Source organism: Ascaphus truei, assembly GCF_040206685.1.
Source record: "Ascaphus truei isolate aAscTru1 chromosome 2 unlocalized genomic scaffold, aAscTru1.hap1 SUPER_2_unloc_1, whole genome shotgun sequence".
NCBI classification, from domain to species: Eukaryota; Metazoa; Chordata; class Amphibia; order Anura; family Ascaphidae; genus Ascaphus; species Ascaphus truei.
The window spans coordinates 887,726-902,988 of NW_027453815.1; the positions used below are offsets into that span (position 1 = coordinate 887,726).

The 15,263-nt window shown below is 63.0% G+C and overlaps 1 protein-coding gene and 1 long non-coding RNA gene across 2 annotated transcripts in view; one reads left to right on the top strand and one right to left on the bottom strand.

The window, feature by feature from the left end:
* LOC142473260 (uncharacterized) overlaps positions 1-14,858 on the top strand; it is a 58,774-nt gene extending 43,916 nt beyond the window's left edge. Inside the window, exons 2-3 of the long non-coding RNA XR_012790014.1 lie at positions 14,287-14,653; positions 14,760-14,858. This is a non-coding gene — a long non-coding RNA (uncharacterized LOC142473260). The remainder of the gene's footprint in view (positions 1-14,286; positions 14,654-14,759) is intronic.
* The window catches only part of LOC142473258 (uncharacterized), a 363,164-nt gene that overhangs the window by 317,428 nt on the left and 30,473 nt on the right, over positions 1-15,263 (bottom strand). The gene's annotated exons all lie outside the window — the stretch shown is intronic.

Consider the following 15,263-nt stretch of genomic DNA (forward strand, 5'->3'; position numbering starts at 1 on the left):
ACAAAACCACATAAAGCCATGTCCCCTCCCCCGGTGTAATTCTGCCTTCCCCTAACCTCCGCTGCTGGGGCGAGCGCATCGCCGGGGGGAGGATGTAGCCATGTCCCCTCCCCCGGTGTAATTCTGCCTTCCCCTAACCTCCGCTGCTGGGGCGAGCGCAACGCCGGGGGGAGGGGGGATGTAGCCAGGTCCCCTCCCCCGGTGTAATTCTGCCTTCCCCTAACCTCCGATGCTGCTGGGGCGAGCGCAGCGCCCGGGGGGAGGATGTAGCCAGGTCCCCTCCCCCGGTGTAATTCTGCCTCCCCCTAACCTCCGATGCTGCTGGGGCGAGCGCAGCGCCCGGGGGGAGGATGTAGCCAGGTCCCCTCCCCGGTGTAATTCTGCCTTCCCCTAACCTCCGCTGCTGCTGGGGCGAGCGCATCGCCGGGGGGAGGATGTAGCCAGGTCCACGCCGGTCCCCCGGTGTAATTCTGCCTTCCCCTAACCTCCGCTGCTGCTGGGGCGAGCGCATCGCCGGGGGGAGGATGTAGCCAGGTCCACGCCGGTCCCCCGGTGTAATTCTGCTTTCCCCTAACCTCCGCTGCTGCTGGGGCGAGCGCATCGCCGGGGGGAGGATGTAGCCATGTCCCCTCCCCCGGTGTAATTCTGCCTTCCCCTAACCTCCGCTGCTGCTGGGGCGAGCGCATCGCGGGGGGGAGGATGTAGCCAGGTCCCCTCCGGTCCCCCGGTGTAATTCTGCCTTCCCCTAACCTCCGCTGCTGCTGGGGCGAGCTCATCGCCGGGGGGAGGATGTAGCCAGGTCCTCTCCCCCGGTGTAATTCTGCCTTCCCCTAACCTCCGCTGCTGCTGGGGCGAGCGCATCGCCGGGGGGAGGATGTAGCCAGGTCCCCTCCGGTCCCCCGGTGTAATTCTGCCTTCCCCTAACCTCCGCTGCTGCTGGGGCGAGCGCATCGCCGGGGGGAGGATGTAGCCAGGTCCCCTCCCCCGGTGTAATTCTGCCTTCCCCTAACCTCCGCTGCTGCTGGGGCGAGCTCATCGCCGGGGGGAGGATGTAGCCAGGTCCTCTCCCCCGGTGTAATTCTGCCTTCCCCTAACCTCCGCTGCTGCTGGGGCGAGCGCATCGCCGGGGGGAGGATGTAGCCAGGTCCCCTCCCCCGGTGTAATTCTGCCTGATACAAAGATATACGTGAGTAAAACAATGCTTTAAAGTGAGCTGCCCCAATACCATCGGTATATTGCGTTCTGGGTGCACATTAGAGGTTTTGGGGGGGGTCCTAGGATATCTCCCAAACAACTCTCTTTGCCCCTGCTAAACCGTGGTTCATCTAGGGGTTAATGCCCAAAGCTCCAAGCATGCACAATGGACATCATGTGTTCCGGTTTAAAGCAGTGAACTCAATAACAATATATTCCCTTTGAATTTTAAGGGTATATGCTCTGTAGCACTAGTTATTTTTTTGGGGCTCCACCCCAATATTTTTCTTCCCCTAACCTCCGCTGCTGCTGGGGCGAGCGCATCACCAGGGGGAGGATGTAGCCAGGTCCCCTCCGGTCCCCCGGTGTAATTCTGCCTTCCCCTAACCTCCGCTGCTGTTGGGGCGAGCGCATCGCCGGGGGGAGGATGTAGCCAGGTCCCCTCCCCCGGTGTAATTCTGCCTTCCCCTAACCTCCGCTGCTGCTGGGGCGAGCTCATCGCTGGGGGGAGGATGTAGCCAGGTCCCCTCCCCCGGTGTAATTCTGCCTTCCCCTAACCTCCGCTGCTGCTGGGGCGAGCTCATCGCCGGGGGGAGGATGTAGCCAGGTCCCCTCCCCCGGTGTAATTCTGCCTTCCCATAACCTCCGCTGCTGCTGGGGCGAGCGCATCGCCAGAGGGGGGGGGATGTAGCCAGGTCCTCTCCCCCGGTGTAATTCTGCCTTCCCCTAACCTCCGCTGCTGCTGGGGCGAGCTCATCGCCGGGGGGAGGATGTAGCCAGGTCCCCTCCCCCGGTGTAATTCTGCCTTCCCCTAACCTCCGCTGCTGCTGGGGCGAGCGCATCGCCGGGGGGGGGGGGAGGATGTAGCCAGGTACCCTCCCATGGTGTAATTCTGCCTTCCCCTAACCTCCGCTGCTGCTGGGGCGAGCGCATCGCCGGGGGGAGGATGTAGCCAGGTCCCCTCCGGTCCCCCGGTGTAATTCTGCCTTCCCCTAACCTCCGCTGCTGCTGGGGCGAGCTCATCGCCGGGGGGAGGATGTAGCCAGGTCCTCTCCCCCGGTGTAATTCTGCCTTCCCCTAACCTCCGCTGCTGCTGGGGCGAGCGCATCGCCGGGGGGAGGATGTAGCCAGGTCCCCTCCCCCGGTGTAATTCTGCCTTCCCCTAACCTCCGCTGCTGCTGGGGCGAGCGCATCGCCGGGGGGGGGGGAGGATGTAGCCAGGTACCCTCCCATGGTGTAATTCTGCCTTCCCCTAACCTCCGCTGCTGCTGGGGCGAGCGCATCGCCGGGGGGAGGATGTAGCCAGGTCCCCTCCGGTCCCCCGGTGTAATTCTGCCTTCCCCTAACCTCCGCTGCTGCTGGGGCGAGCTCATCGCCGGGGGGGGGGGATGTAGCCTGGTCCCCTCCCCCGGTGTAATTCTGCCTTCCCCTAACCTCCGCTGCTGCTGGGGCGAGCGCATCGCTGGGGGGAGGATGTAGCCAGGTCCTCTCCCCCGGTGTAATTCTGCCTTCCCCTAACCTCCGCTGCTGCTGGGGCGAGCGCATCGCCGGGGGGAGGATGTAGCCAGGTCCCCTCCCCCGGTGTAATTCTGCCTTCCCCTAACCTCCGCTGCTGCTGGGGCGAGCGCATCGCCGGGGGGAGGATGTAGCCAGGTCCCCTCCCCCGGTGTAATTCTGCCTTCCCCTAACCTCCGCTGCTGCTGGGGCGAGCACATCACCGGGGGGAGGATGTAGCCAGGTCCCCTCCCCCGGTGTAATTCTGCCTTCCCCTAACCTCCGCTGCTGCTGGGGCGAGCGCATCGCCGGGGGGAGGATGTAGCCAGGTCCCCTCCGGTCCCCCGGTGTAATTCTGCCTTCCCCTAACCTCCGCTGCTGCTGGGGCAAGCGCATCGCGGGGGGGAGGATGTAGCCAGGTCCCCTCCCCCGGTGTAATTCTGCCTCCCCCTAACCTCCGCTGCTGCTGGGGCGAGCGCATCGCCGGGGGGGGGATGTAGCCAGGTCCCCTCCCCCGGTGTAATTCTGCCATCCCCTAACCTCCGCTGCTGCTGGGGCGAGCGCATCGCCGGGGGGAGGATGTAGCCAGGTCCCCTCCCCCGGTGTTATTCTGCCTTCCCCTAACCTCCACTGCTGCTGGGGCGAGCGCATCGCCGGGGGGAGGATGTAGCCAGGTCCCCTCCCCGGTGTAATTCTGCCTTCCCCTAACCTCCGCTGCTGCTGGGGCGAGCGCATCGCCGGGGGGAGGATGTAGCCAGGTCCCCTCCCCCGGTGTAATTCTGCCTTCCCCTAACCTCCGCTGCTGCTGGGGCGAGCGCATCGCCGGGGGGAGGATGTAGCCAGGTCCCCTCCCCCGGTGTAATTCTGCCTTCCCCTAACCTCCGCTGCTGCTGGGGCGAGCGCAGCGCCGGGGGGAGGATGTAGCCAGGTCCCCTCCCCGGTGTAATTCTGCCTTCCCCTAACCTCCGCTGCTGCTGGGGCGAGCGCATCGCCGGGGGGAGGATGTAGCCAGGTCCCCTCCCCGGTGTAATTCTGCCTTCCCCTAACCTCCGCTGCTGGGGCGAGCGCATCGCCGGGGGGAGGATGTAGCCAGGTCCCCTCCCCCGGAGTAATTCTGCCTTCCCCTAACCTCCGCTGCTGCTGGGGCGAGCGCATCGCCGGGGGGAGGATGTAGCCAGGTCCCCTCCCCCGGTGTAATTCTGCCTTCCCCTAACCTCCGCTGCTGCTGGGGCGAGCGCAGCGCCGGGGGGAGGATGTAGCCAGGTCCCCTCCCCCGGTGTAATTCTGCCTTCCCCTAACCTCCGCTGCTGCTGGGGCGAGCGCATCGCCGGGGGGAGGATGTAGCCAGGTCCTCTCCCCCGGTGTAATTCTGCCTTCCCCTAACCTCCGCTGCTGCTGGGGCGAGCGCATCGCCGGGGGGAGGATGTAGCCAGGTCCCCTCCCCCGGTGTAATTCTGCCTTCCCCTAACCTCCGCTGCTGGGGCGAGCGCATCGCCGGGGGGAGGATGTAGCCAGGTCCCCTCCCCCGGTGTAATTCTGCCTTCCCCTAACCTCCGCTGCTGCTGGGGCGAGCGCATCGCCGGGGGGAGGATGTAGCCAGGTCCCCTCCCCCGGTGTAATTCTGCCTTCCCCTTACCTCCGCTGCTGGGGCGAGCGCATCGCCGGGGGGAGGATGTAGCCAGGTCCCCTCCCCCGGTGTAATTCTGCCTTCCCCTAACCTCCGCTGCTGGGGCGAGCGCATCGCCGGGGGGAGGATGTAGCAAGGTCCCCTCCCCCGGTGTAATTCTGCCTTCCCCTAACCGCTGCTGGGGCGAGCGCATCGCGGGGGGGAGGATGTAGCCAGGTCCCCTCCCCCGGTGTAATTCTGCCTTCCCCTAACCTCCGCTGCTGCTGGGGCGAGCGCATCGCCGGGGGGAGGATGTAGCCAGGTCCCCTCCCCCGGTGTAATTCTGCCTTCCCCTAACCTCCGCTGCTGCTGGGGCGAGCGCATCGCCGGGGGGGAGGGGGAGGATGTAGCCAGGTCCCCTCCCCCGGTGTAATTCTGCCTCCCCCTAACCTCCGCTGCTGCTGGGGCGAGCGCATCGCCGGGGGGAGGATGTAGCCAGGTCCCCTCCCCCGGTGTAATTCTGCCTTCCCCTAACCTCCGCTGCTGCTGGGGCGAGCGCATCGCCGGGGGGAGGATGTAGCCAGGTCCCCTCCCCCGGTGTAATTCTGCCTTCCCCTAACCTCCGCTGCTGCTGGGGCGAGCGCATCGCCGGGGGGGAGGATGTAGCCAGGTCCCCTCCCCCGGTGTAATTCTGCCTTCCCCTAACCTCCGCTGCTGCTGGGGCGAGCGCATCGCCGGGGGGAGGATGTAGCCAGGTCCCCTCCCCGGTGTAATTCTGCCTTCCCCTAACCTCCGCTGCTGGGGCGAGCGCATCGCCGGGGGGAGGATGTAGCAAGGTCCCCTCCCCCGGTGTAATTCTGCCTTCCCCTAACCGCTGCTGGGGCGAGCGCATCGCGGGGGGGAGGATGTAGCCAGGTCCCCTCCCCCGGTGTAATTCTGCCTTCCCCTAACCTCCGCTGCTGCTGGGGCGAGCGCATCGCCGGGGGGAGGATGTAGCCAGGTCCCCTCCCCCGGTGTAATTCTGCCTTCCCCTAACCTCCGCTGCTGCTGGGGCGAGCGCATCGCCGGGGGGGAGGGGGAGGATGTAGCCAGGTCCCCTCCCCCGGTGTAATTCTGCCTCCCCCTAACCTCCGCTGCTGCTGGGGCGAGCGCATCGCCGGGGGGAGGATGTAGCCAGGTCCCCTCCCCCGGTGTAATTCTGCCTTCCCCTAACCTCCGCTGCTGCTGGGGCGAGCGCATCGCCGGGGGGAGGATGTAGCCAGGTCCCCTCCCCCGGTGTAATTCTGCCTCCCCCTAACCTCCGCTGCTGCTGGGGCGAGCGCATCGCCGGGGGGAGGATGTAGCCAGGTCCCCTCCCCCGGTGTAATTCTGCCTTCCCCTAACCTCCGCTGCTGGGGCGAGCGCATCGCCGGGGGGAGGATGTAGCCAGGTCCCCTCCCCCGGTGTAATTCTGCCTTCCCCTTACCTCCGCTGCTGCTGGGGCGAGCGCATCGCCGTGGGGAGGATGTAGCCAGGTCCCCTCCCCCGGTGTAATTCTGCCTTCCCCTAACCTCCGCTGCTGCTGGGGCGAGCGCATCGCCGGGGGGAGGATGTAGCCTGGTCCCCTCCCCCGGTGTAATTCTGCCTTCCCCTAACCTCCGCTGCTGCTGGGGCGAGCGCATCGCCAGGGGGAGGATGTAGCCAGGTCCCCTCCCCCGGTGTAATTCTGCCTTCCCCTAACCTCCGCTGCTGCTGGGGCGAGCGCATCACCGGGGGGAGGATGTAGCCCCACAGGTCCCCCGGTGTAATTCTGCCTTCCCCTAACCTCCGCTGCTGCTGGGGCGAGCGCATCGCCGGGGGGAGGATGTAGCCAGGTCCCCTCCCCCGGTGTAATTCTGCCTTCCCCTAACCTCCGCTGCTGGGGCGAGCGCATCGCCGGGGGGAGGATGTAGCCAGGTCCCCTCCCCCGGTGTAATTCTGCCTTCCCCTAACCTCCGCTGCTGCTGGGGCGAGCGCATCGCGGGGGGGAGGATGTAGCCTGGTCCCCTCCCCCGGTGTAATTCTGCCTTCCCCTAACCTCCGCTGCTGCTGGGGCGAGCGCATCGCCGGGGGAAAGATGTAGCCAGGTCCCCTCCCCCGGTGTAATTCTGCCTTCCCCTAACCTCCGCTGCTGGGGCGAGCGCAGCGCCGGGGGGAGGATGTAGCCAGGTCCCCTCCCCCGGTGTAATTCTGCCTTCCCCTAACCTCCGCTGCTGGGGCGAGCGCAGCGCCGGGGGGAGGATGTAGCCAGGTCCCCTCCCCCGGTGTAATTCTGCCTTCCCCTAACCTCCGCTGCTGGGGCGAGCGCAGCGCCGGGGGGAGGATGTAGCCTGGTCCCCTCCCCCGGTGTAATTCTGCCTTCCCCTAACCTCCGCTGCTAGGGCGAGCGCATCGCCGGGGGGAGGATGTAGCCAAGTCCCCTCCCCCGGTGTAATTCTGCCTTCCCCTAACCTCCGCTGCTGCTGGGGCGAGCGCATCGCCGGGGGGAGGATGTAGCCAGGTCCCCTCCGGTCCCCCGGTGTAATTTTGCCTTCCCCTAAGCTCCGCTGCTGCTGGGGCGAGCGCATCGCCGGGGGGAGGATGTAGCCAGGTCCCCTCCGGTCCCCCGGTGTAATTCTGCCTTCCCCTAACCTCCGCTGCTGCTGGGGCGAGCGGATCGCCGGGGGGAGGATGTAGCCTGGTCCCCTCCCCCGGTGTAATTCTGCCTTACCCTAACCTCCGCTGCTGCTGGGGCGAGCGCATCGCCGGGGGGAGGATGTAGCCAGGTCCCCTCCCCCGGTGTAATTCTGCCTTCCCCTAACCTCCGCTGCTGCTGGGGCGAGCGCATCGCCGGGGGGAGGATGTAGCCTGGTCCCCTCCCCCGGTGTAATTCTGCCTTCCCTTTACCTCTGCTGCTGCTGGGGCGAGCGCATCGCCGGGGGGAGGATGTAGCCAGGTCCCCTCCCCCGGTGTAATTCTGCCTTCCCCTAACCTCCGCTGCTGGGGCGAGCGCATCGCCGGGGGTAGGATGTAGCCAGGTCCCCTCCCCCGGTGTAATTCTGCCTTCCCCTAACCTCCGCTGCTGCTGGGGCGAGCGCATCGCCGGGGGGAGGATGTAGCCAGGTCCCCTCCGGTCCCCCGGTGTAATTCTGCCTTCCCCTAACCTCCGCTGCTGCTGGGGCGAGCGCATCGCCGGGGGGAGGATGTAGCCAGGTCCTCTCCCCCGGGTGTAATTCTGCCTTCCCCTAACCTCCGCTGCTGATGGGGCGAGCGCATCGCCGGGGGGAGGAGGTAGCCAGGTCCCCTCCCCTGGTGTAATTCTGCCTTCCCCTAACCTCCGCTGCTGCTGGGGCGAGCGCATCGCCGGGGGGAGGATGTAGCCAGGTCCCCTCCCCCGGTGTAATTCTGCCTCCCCTAACCTCCGCTGCTGCTGGGGCGAGCGCAGCGCCCGGGGGGAGGATGTAGCCAGGTCCCCTCCCCGGTGTAATTCTGCCTTCCCCTAACCTCCGCTGCTGCTGGGGCGAGCGCATCACCAGGGGGAGGATGTAGCCAGGTCCCCTCCGGTCCCCCGGTGTAATTCTGCCTCCCCCTAACCTCCGCTGCTGCTGGGGCGAGCGCATCGCCGGGGGGAGGATGTAGCCAGGTCCCCTCCCCCGGTGTAATTCTGCCTCCCCCTAACCTCCGCTGCTGCTGGGGCGAGCGCATCGCCGGGGGGAGGATGTAGCCAGGTCCCCTCCCCCGGTGTAATTCTGCCTTCCCATAACCTCCGCTGCTGCTGGGGCGAGCGCATCGCCAGAGGGGGGGGGATGTAGCCAGGTCCTCTCCCCCGGTGTAATTCTGCCTTCCCCTAACCTCCGCTGCTGGGGCGAGCGCATCGCCGGGGGGAGGATGTAGCCAGGTCCCCTCCCCCGGTGTAATTCTGCCTTCCCCTAACCTCTGCTGCTGCTGGGGCGAGCGCATCGCCGGGGGGAGGATGTAGCCAGGTCCCCTCCCCCGGTGTAATTCTGCCTTCCCCTAACCTCCGCTGCTGCTGGGGCGAGCGCATCGCTGGGGGGAGGATGTAGCCAGGTCCCCTCCCCCGGTGTAATTCTGCCTCCCCCTAACCTCCGCTGCTGCTGGGGCGATCGCATCGCCAGAGGGGGGGGGATGTAGCCAGGTCCTCTCCCCCGGTGTAATTCTGCCTTCCCCTAACCTCCGCTGCTGCTGGGGCGAGCGCATCGCCGGGGGGAGGATGTAGCCAGGTCCCCTCCCCCGGTGTAATTCTGCCTTCCCCTAACCTCCACTGCTGCTGGGGCGAGCGCATCGCCGGGGGGAGGATGTAGCCAGGTCCCCTCCCCCGGTGTAATTCTGCCTTCCTCTAACCTCCGCTGCTGCTGGGGCGAGCGCATCGCCGGGGGGAGGATGTAGCCAGGTCCCCTCCCCCGGTGTAATTCTGCCTTCCCCTAACCTCCGCTGCTGCTGGGGCGAGCGCATCGCCGGGGGGGGGGGAGGATGTAGCCAGGTACCCTCCCATGGTGTAATTCTGCCTTCCCCTAACCTCCGCTGCTGCTGCGGCGAGCGCATCACCAGGGGGAGGATGTAGCCAGGTCCCCTCCGGTCCCCCGGTGTAATTCTGCCTTCCCCTAACCTCCGCTGCTGCTGGGGCGAGCGCATCGCCGGGGGGAGGATGTAGCCAGGTCCTCTCCCCCGGTGTAATTCTGCCTTCCCCTAACCTCCGCTGCTGCTGGGGCGAGCGCATCGCCGGGGGGAGGATGTAGCCAGGTCCTCTCCCCCGGTGTAATTCTGCCTGATACAAAGATATACGTGAGTAAAACAATGCTTTAAAGTGAGCTGCCCCAATACCATCGGTATATTGCGTTCTGGGTGCACATTAGAGGTTTTGGGGGGGGTCCTAGGATATCTCCCAAACAACTCTCTTTGCCCCTGCTAAACCGTGGTTCATCTAGGGGTTAATGCCCAAAGCTCCAAGCATGCACAATGGACATTATGTGTTCCGGTTTAAAGCAGTGAACTCAATAACAATATATTCCCTTTGAATTTTAAGGGTATATGCTCTGTAGCACTAGTTATTTTTTTGGGGCTCCACCCCAATATTTTTCTTCCCCTAACCTCCGCTGCTGCTGGGGCGAGCGCATCGCCGGGGGGAGGATGTAGCCAGGTCCCCTCCGGTCCCCCGGTGTAATTCTGCCTCCCCCTAACCTCCGCTGCTGCTGGGGCGAGCTCATCGCCGGGGGGAGGATGTAGCCAGGTCCCCTCCCCCGGTGTAATTCTGCCTTCCCATAACCTCCGCTGCTGCTGGGGCGAGCGCATCGCCGGGGGGAGGATGTAGCCAGGTCCCCTCCCCCGGTGTAATTCTGCCTTCCCCTAACCTCCGCTGCTGCTGGGGCGAGCTCATCGCCGGGGGGAGGATGTAGCCAGGTCCTCTCCCCCGGTGTAATTCTGCCTTCCCCTAACCTCCGCTGCTGCTGGGGCGAGCGCATCGCCGGGGGGAGGATGTAGCCAGGTCCTCTCCCCCGGTGTAATTCTGCCTTCCCCTAACCTCCGCTGCTGATGGGGCGAGCGCATCGCCGGGGGGAGGATGTAGCCAGGTCCCCTCCCCCGGTGTAATTCTGCCTTCCCCTAACCTCCGCTGCTGCTGGGGCGAGCGCATCGCCGGGGGGAGGATGTAGCCAGGTCCCCTCCCCCGGTGTAATTCTGCCTTCCCCTAACCTCCGCTGCTGCTGGGGCGAGCACATCGCCGGGGGGAGGATGTAGCCAGGTCCCCTCCCCCGGTGTAATTCTGCCTTCCCCTAACCTCCGCTGCTGCTGGGGCGAGCGCATCGCCGGGGGGAGGATGTAGCCAGGTCCCCTCCGGTCCCCCGGTGTAATTCTGCCTTCCCCTAACCTCCGCTGCTGCTGGGGCGAGCGCATCGCCGGGGGGAGGATGTAGCCAGGTCCTCTCCCCCGGGTGTAATTCTGCCTTCCCCTAACCTCCGCTGCTGCTGGGGCGAGCGCATCGCGGGGGGGAGGATGTAGCCAGGTCCTCTCCCCCGGTGTAATTCTGCCTTCCCCTAACCTCCGCTGCTGCTGGGGCGAGCACATCGCCAGGGGGAGGATGTAGCCAGGTCCCCTCCCCTGGTGTAATTCTGCCTCCCCCTAACCTCCGCTGCTGCTGGGGCGAGCGCATCGCCGGGGGGAGGATGTAGCCAGGTCCCCTCCCCGGTGTAATTCTGCCTTCCCCTAACCTCCGCTGCTGCTGGGGCAAGCGCATCGCGGGGGGGAGGATGTAGCCAGGTCCCCTCCCCCGGTGTAATTCTGCCTTCCCCTAACCTCCGCTGCTGCTGGGGCAAGCGCATCGCGGGGGGGAGGATGTAGCCATGTCCCCTCCCATGGTGTAATTCTGCTTTCCCCTAACCTCCGCTGCTGCTGGGGCGAGCGCATCGCCGGGGGGAGGATGTAGCCAGGTCCCCTCCCCCGGTGTAATTCTGCCTTCCCCTAACCTCCGCTGCTGGGGCGAGCGCATCGCCGGGGGGAGGATGTAGCCAGGTCCCCTCCCCCGGTGTAATTCTGCCTTCCCCTAACCTCCGCTGCTGCTGGGGCGAGCGCATCGCGGGGGGGAGGATGTAGCCAGGTCCCCTCCCCCGGTGTAATTCTGCTTTCCCCTAACCTCCGCTGCTGCTGGGGCGAGCGCATCGCCGGGGGGAGGATGTAGCCAGGTCCCCTCCCCCGGGTGTAATTCTGCCTTCCCCTAACCTCCGCTGCTGCTGGGGCGAGCGCATCGCCGGGGGGAGGATGTAGCCAGGTCCCCTCCCCCGGTGTAATTCTGCTTTCCCCTAACCTCCGCTGCTGCTGGGGCAAGCGCATCGCGGGGGGGAGGATGTAGCCAGGTCCCCTCCCCCGGTGTAATTCTGCTTTCCCCTAACCTCCACTGCTGCTGGGGCGAGCGCATCGCCGGGGGGAGGATGTAGCCAGGTCCCCTCCCCGGTGTAATTCTGCCTTCCCCTAACCTCCGCTGCTGCTGGGGCGAGCACATCGCCAGGGGGAGGATGTAGCCAGGTCCACGCCGGTCCCCCGGTGTAATTCTGCCTTCCCCTAACCTCCGCTGCTGCTGGGTCGAGCGCATCGCCGGGGGGAGGATGTAGCCAGGTCCACGCCGGTCCCCCGGTATAATTCTGCCTTCCCCTAACCTTTGCTGCTGCTGGGGCGAGCGCATCACCGGGGGGAGGATGTAGCCCCACAGGTCCCCCGGTGTAATTCTGCCTTCCCCTAAGCTCCGCTGCTGCTGGGGCGAGCGCATCGCCGGGGGGAGGATGTAGCCAGGTCCCCTCCCCCGGTGTAATTCTGCCTTCCCCTAACCTCCACTGCTGCTGGGGCGAGCGTATCGCCGGGGGGAGGATGTAGCCAGGTCCCCTCCCCCGGTGTAATTCTGCCTTCCCCTAACCTCCGCTGCTGCTGGGGCGAGCGCATCGCCGGGGGGAGGATGTAGCCAGGTCCCCTCCCCTGGTGTAATTCTGCCTTCCCCTAACCTCCGATGCTGCTGGGGCGAGCGCATCGCCGGGGGGAGGATGTAGCCAGGTCCCCTCCCCTGGTGTAATTCTGCCTTCCTCTAACCTCCGCTGCTGCTGGGGCGAGCGCATCGCCGGGGGGAGGATGTAGCCAGGTCCCCTCCCCCGGTGTAATTCTGCCTTCCCCTAACCTCCGCTGCTGATGGGGCGAGCGCATCGCCGGGGGGAGGAGGTAGCCAGGTCCCCTCCCCCGGTGTAATTCTGCCTTCCCCTAACCTCCGCTGCTGATGGGGCGAGCGCATCGCCGGAGGCTGTGGTGGCTGCCTCTGCAGGGCACCGCCATGTTAGGTTCCGTGCGCATCGCCAGAGGCTCGCGCATGCACAGAGTCTGCGGCGGCCATTGGAGTTCACGTATGCGTTGGGGCAAGTGCGCGAATGGCGGCCAATAGGAAGAGGCTCTGAGTTGGGACTACGTGTCCCATGAGCCTTGAGGGCAGATCACCTGACGGAGCAGAGCCAATAGGGCTGTAGCATTCAATGTACCAGGGAATAAGATACATTTCGTGCGCTGGGCGAGTCAGTTGATGCGGGGATAGAGAGAGGGGAGGAGGTGCGTGTGCAGGGTCAGTGACCCTCTGCATTAGGTCAGCATACCCCTAGGCCCCAGTTAAGGCCCTGAGACACCAGCCTTGTGGCTGCTGTAGGGAAGGCCCCTTAGATAAGGACCTTGTCTGGTTAGTGATTAGTGCTCGTCAGGGACACAGCTGCTGAGCTGAGTAACCTGCTCTTCCTAGTCTGGGACCAGACTATCGGACCGAAGATAAAGACTATCCTGACGCTGGAGGCTCTACCTGTGGTGGGCGCTCATCGTGGAGGACATCGTGGGATCGGCGGATCCTTTGTTCATACGTTAGCACGCCCGGGTGTGGCCAAACCCGGCAGGTACACCTCCATCTACGTGCACCAACAAGTCCACACAGTACAGGCGCTGATAATGGCTAGAGGGGTGGGCTCCTTTTTGGGGACACTTGGTGGGTTACGTGACCAAGGGGGTTCTTATAATACTGTGGACACGGTGTGGGGGTTACACGGGGTGGGATACGGCCCTGTGAGGTGGAGGTGTACCCATTAGCGCACGGTTAATTCTATGCTATCTCGGTTCAGAGAATAGTAAAGGTTATTATTATCATCAGTGTATTGTGATCAGTGATTCTTGTCCAGGGTAATCTCACACCCTTTGGGGCCTGGCAGGTGGAGGCGCTGGCAGTTACTATCAGGCTCCCCATGGCGGAGGCCCAGCTCTCTCTGAGCCAGCAGGTGAAGCTGGCACCAGTACACCCTTTATGTTAGAGGGGAAAGGGCGTTACACATACGATTAGCTTCCATTGCTGGGTTGTTGTTTAATTCCTTTGTTCTCTGTGAGATCCATTCATGGTTTAATGTGTTTATTAATTATCAGTCAGGTTTATAGGTTGTCAGAACATCGTCATGTTTCATTTGTTTTGTAATTACTGTGCATTTTATGTTTGATATTTGTACTAACATTTTATAGGTTGTTATAAGTTTGTGATGTTTGTTTAGTTAAGATGATGTATTTTAGGTTGTTGCTATATGTAAAAAATTAAAAACCAGAGACATAACATAAAACACAGACAAAGCTCAGTGCACATCCAGAAAAACTTATATACGGTACAGTGCCTAAATAAACATGTATAAATAACTAATAAATAAAATGGTCTTTTAGTTTAACATTTTGGCCAAATTGTTGTAAGCCCTTGAGCCAAACTTCACGGCAGACCACGTTCAAGGGTCCCTACACTAATATAAATTCTTAACAACCTGTGCATTGCCAGGAAGAATGATTTATAATAAATCTGTCAATATAAGTTGCAAAAGTTCTAAGTCTGATTGAAGCTTTTATTAACCTGTACATTACCAGGAAAAGCACTCTGTATTAGATTTGTCACAATCACACTGCATGCAGGCAAGTTCCCCTGATAGTTGGAGATGCCATGGAGTGAGCTTTTAACCATTTAAATGTGGGAGGGAGTGAGCTTCAATTGGATAGGAGGTTGCCACCCTCCAAAACAGCCAAGACTAGCTGCATAAGAATTATAAAACATACAGAACACCTACAAGCTCAAATTGAAACCCCAAAATACCCACAACATATATATGTTGTGGGTATTTTGGGGGTTCAATTTGAGCTTGTAGGTGTTCTGTATGTTGCTATATGTACCATGTATTAATTTGTTAACATTTCACTAATACTGTTTATTAATATCCAATATATTCACGGTTGAGTTTATTATGTTCAGTCATTCATTAGTTTTGTGTACATGGAGACATGTATACATACATATGTTTTATGGTTAACTTTATCATTCTCATTCTTCTTCTTATTGATTAATATGGTTGATTACAACAAACAGCGTTTTTCTGTGAGTGTGCATGGCGACATATACACACAATCATTTGTGTCATGAGCACTTTGTATTGTCTAATTGTCAGCAGGCATTGATTGGACGGTTGCTCACACCCATTGGCAGAGGGGTTGTCAGTTCTGCTATATAAAAGCAGCTATGGGAGTGGTCAGACATACCTCCTGAAGAAGCGTCATAAGACGCGATACGCGTAGAGGTGACGTCATGACGCAGCGGGGAGCGGACGTGACGACGGGAGCTCGGGCGACGGCGGTGTTTTCCCTGACTGTGCATGGAGTGCGGTCCCTGCTTGAGTTCAATGTGAGCTGCGGTAACATCCAGCCACATCCCCGGACATTATTTCACCATTACACCGAGGGGCTTTGATTCAGGGACCCCCGCTAGTGCGCTGTTACTGTGGGACTGCGGGCTCATGTGAATCCTTATTTTATAAGGTGAGTTTTATTATGTGTTGTTACTAAGTTTGATATAAAGTTATTATCTTTACTGATTGCGTTTTTCCCTTTTTCGCGTTTTCTTTTTTATTCGCATGGTCCTCAGAGTGGCCTAACCTCGGCGCTGGGAGACCCCCTGTGAGCCCCGGCCCCCCGTAGAAGTCTCTCCCCAGTCCTGCCCCGAAAGACTAAAGTGAACCCAGGAAGAGACGGGGAGCCCACGCGGGGGGGGGGGGGGCACCCGGAGGTTCGCAGTCCCGCGGAGTCCAGAGCGGGGGGGGGCACCCGGAGGTTCGCAGTCCCGCGGAGTCCAGAGCGGGGGGGGGGGCACCCGAAGGTTCGCAGTCCCGCGGAGTCCGGAGCGGCGGGGGGGGCAGCCGGAGGATCACAGCCCCGCAGAGTCCGGAGCGGCGGGGGGGGGGGGGCACCCGGAGGTTCGCAGCCCCGCGGAGTCCGGAGCGGCGGGGGGGGGGAGGCACCCGGAGGTTCGCAGTCCCGCGGAGTCCGGAGCGGCGGGGGGGGGGAGGCACCCGGAGGTTCGCAGCCCCGCGGAGTCCGGAGCGGTGGGGGGGGGGCACCCGGAGGTTCGCAGCCCCGCGGAGTCCGGAGC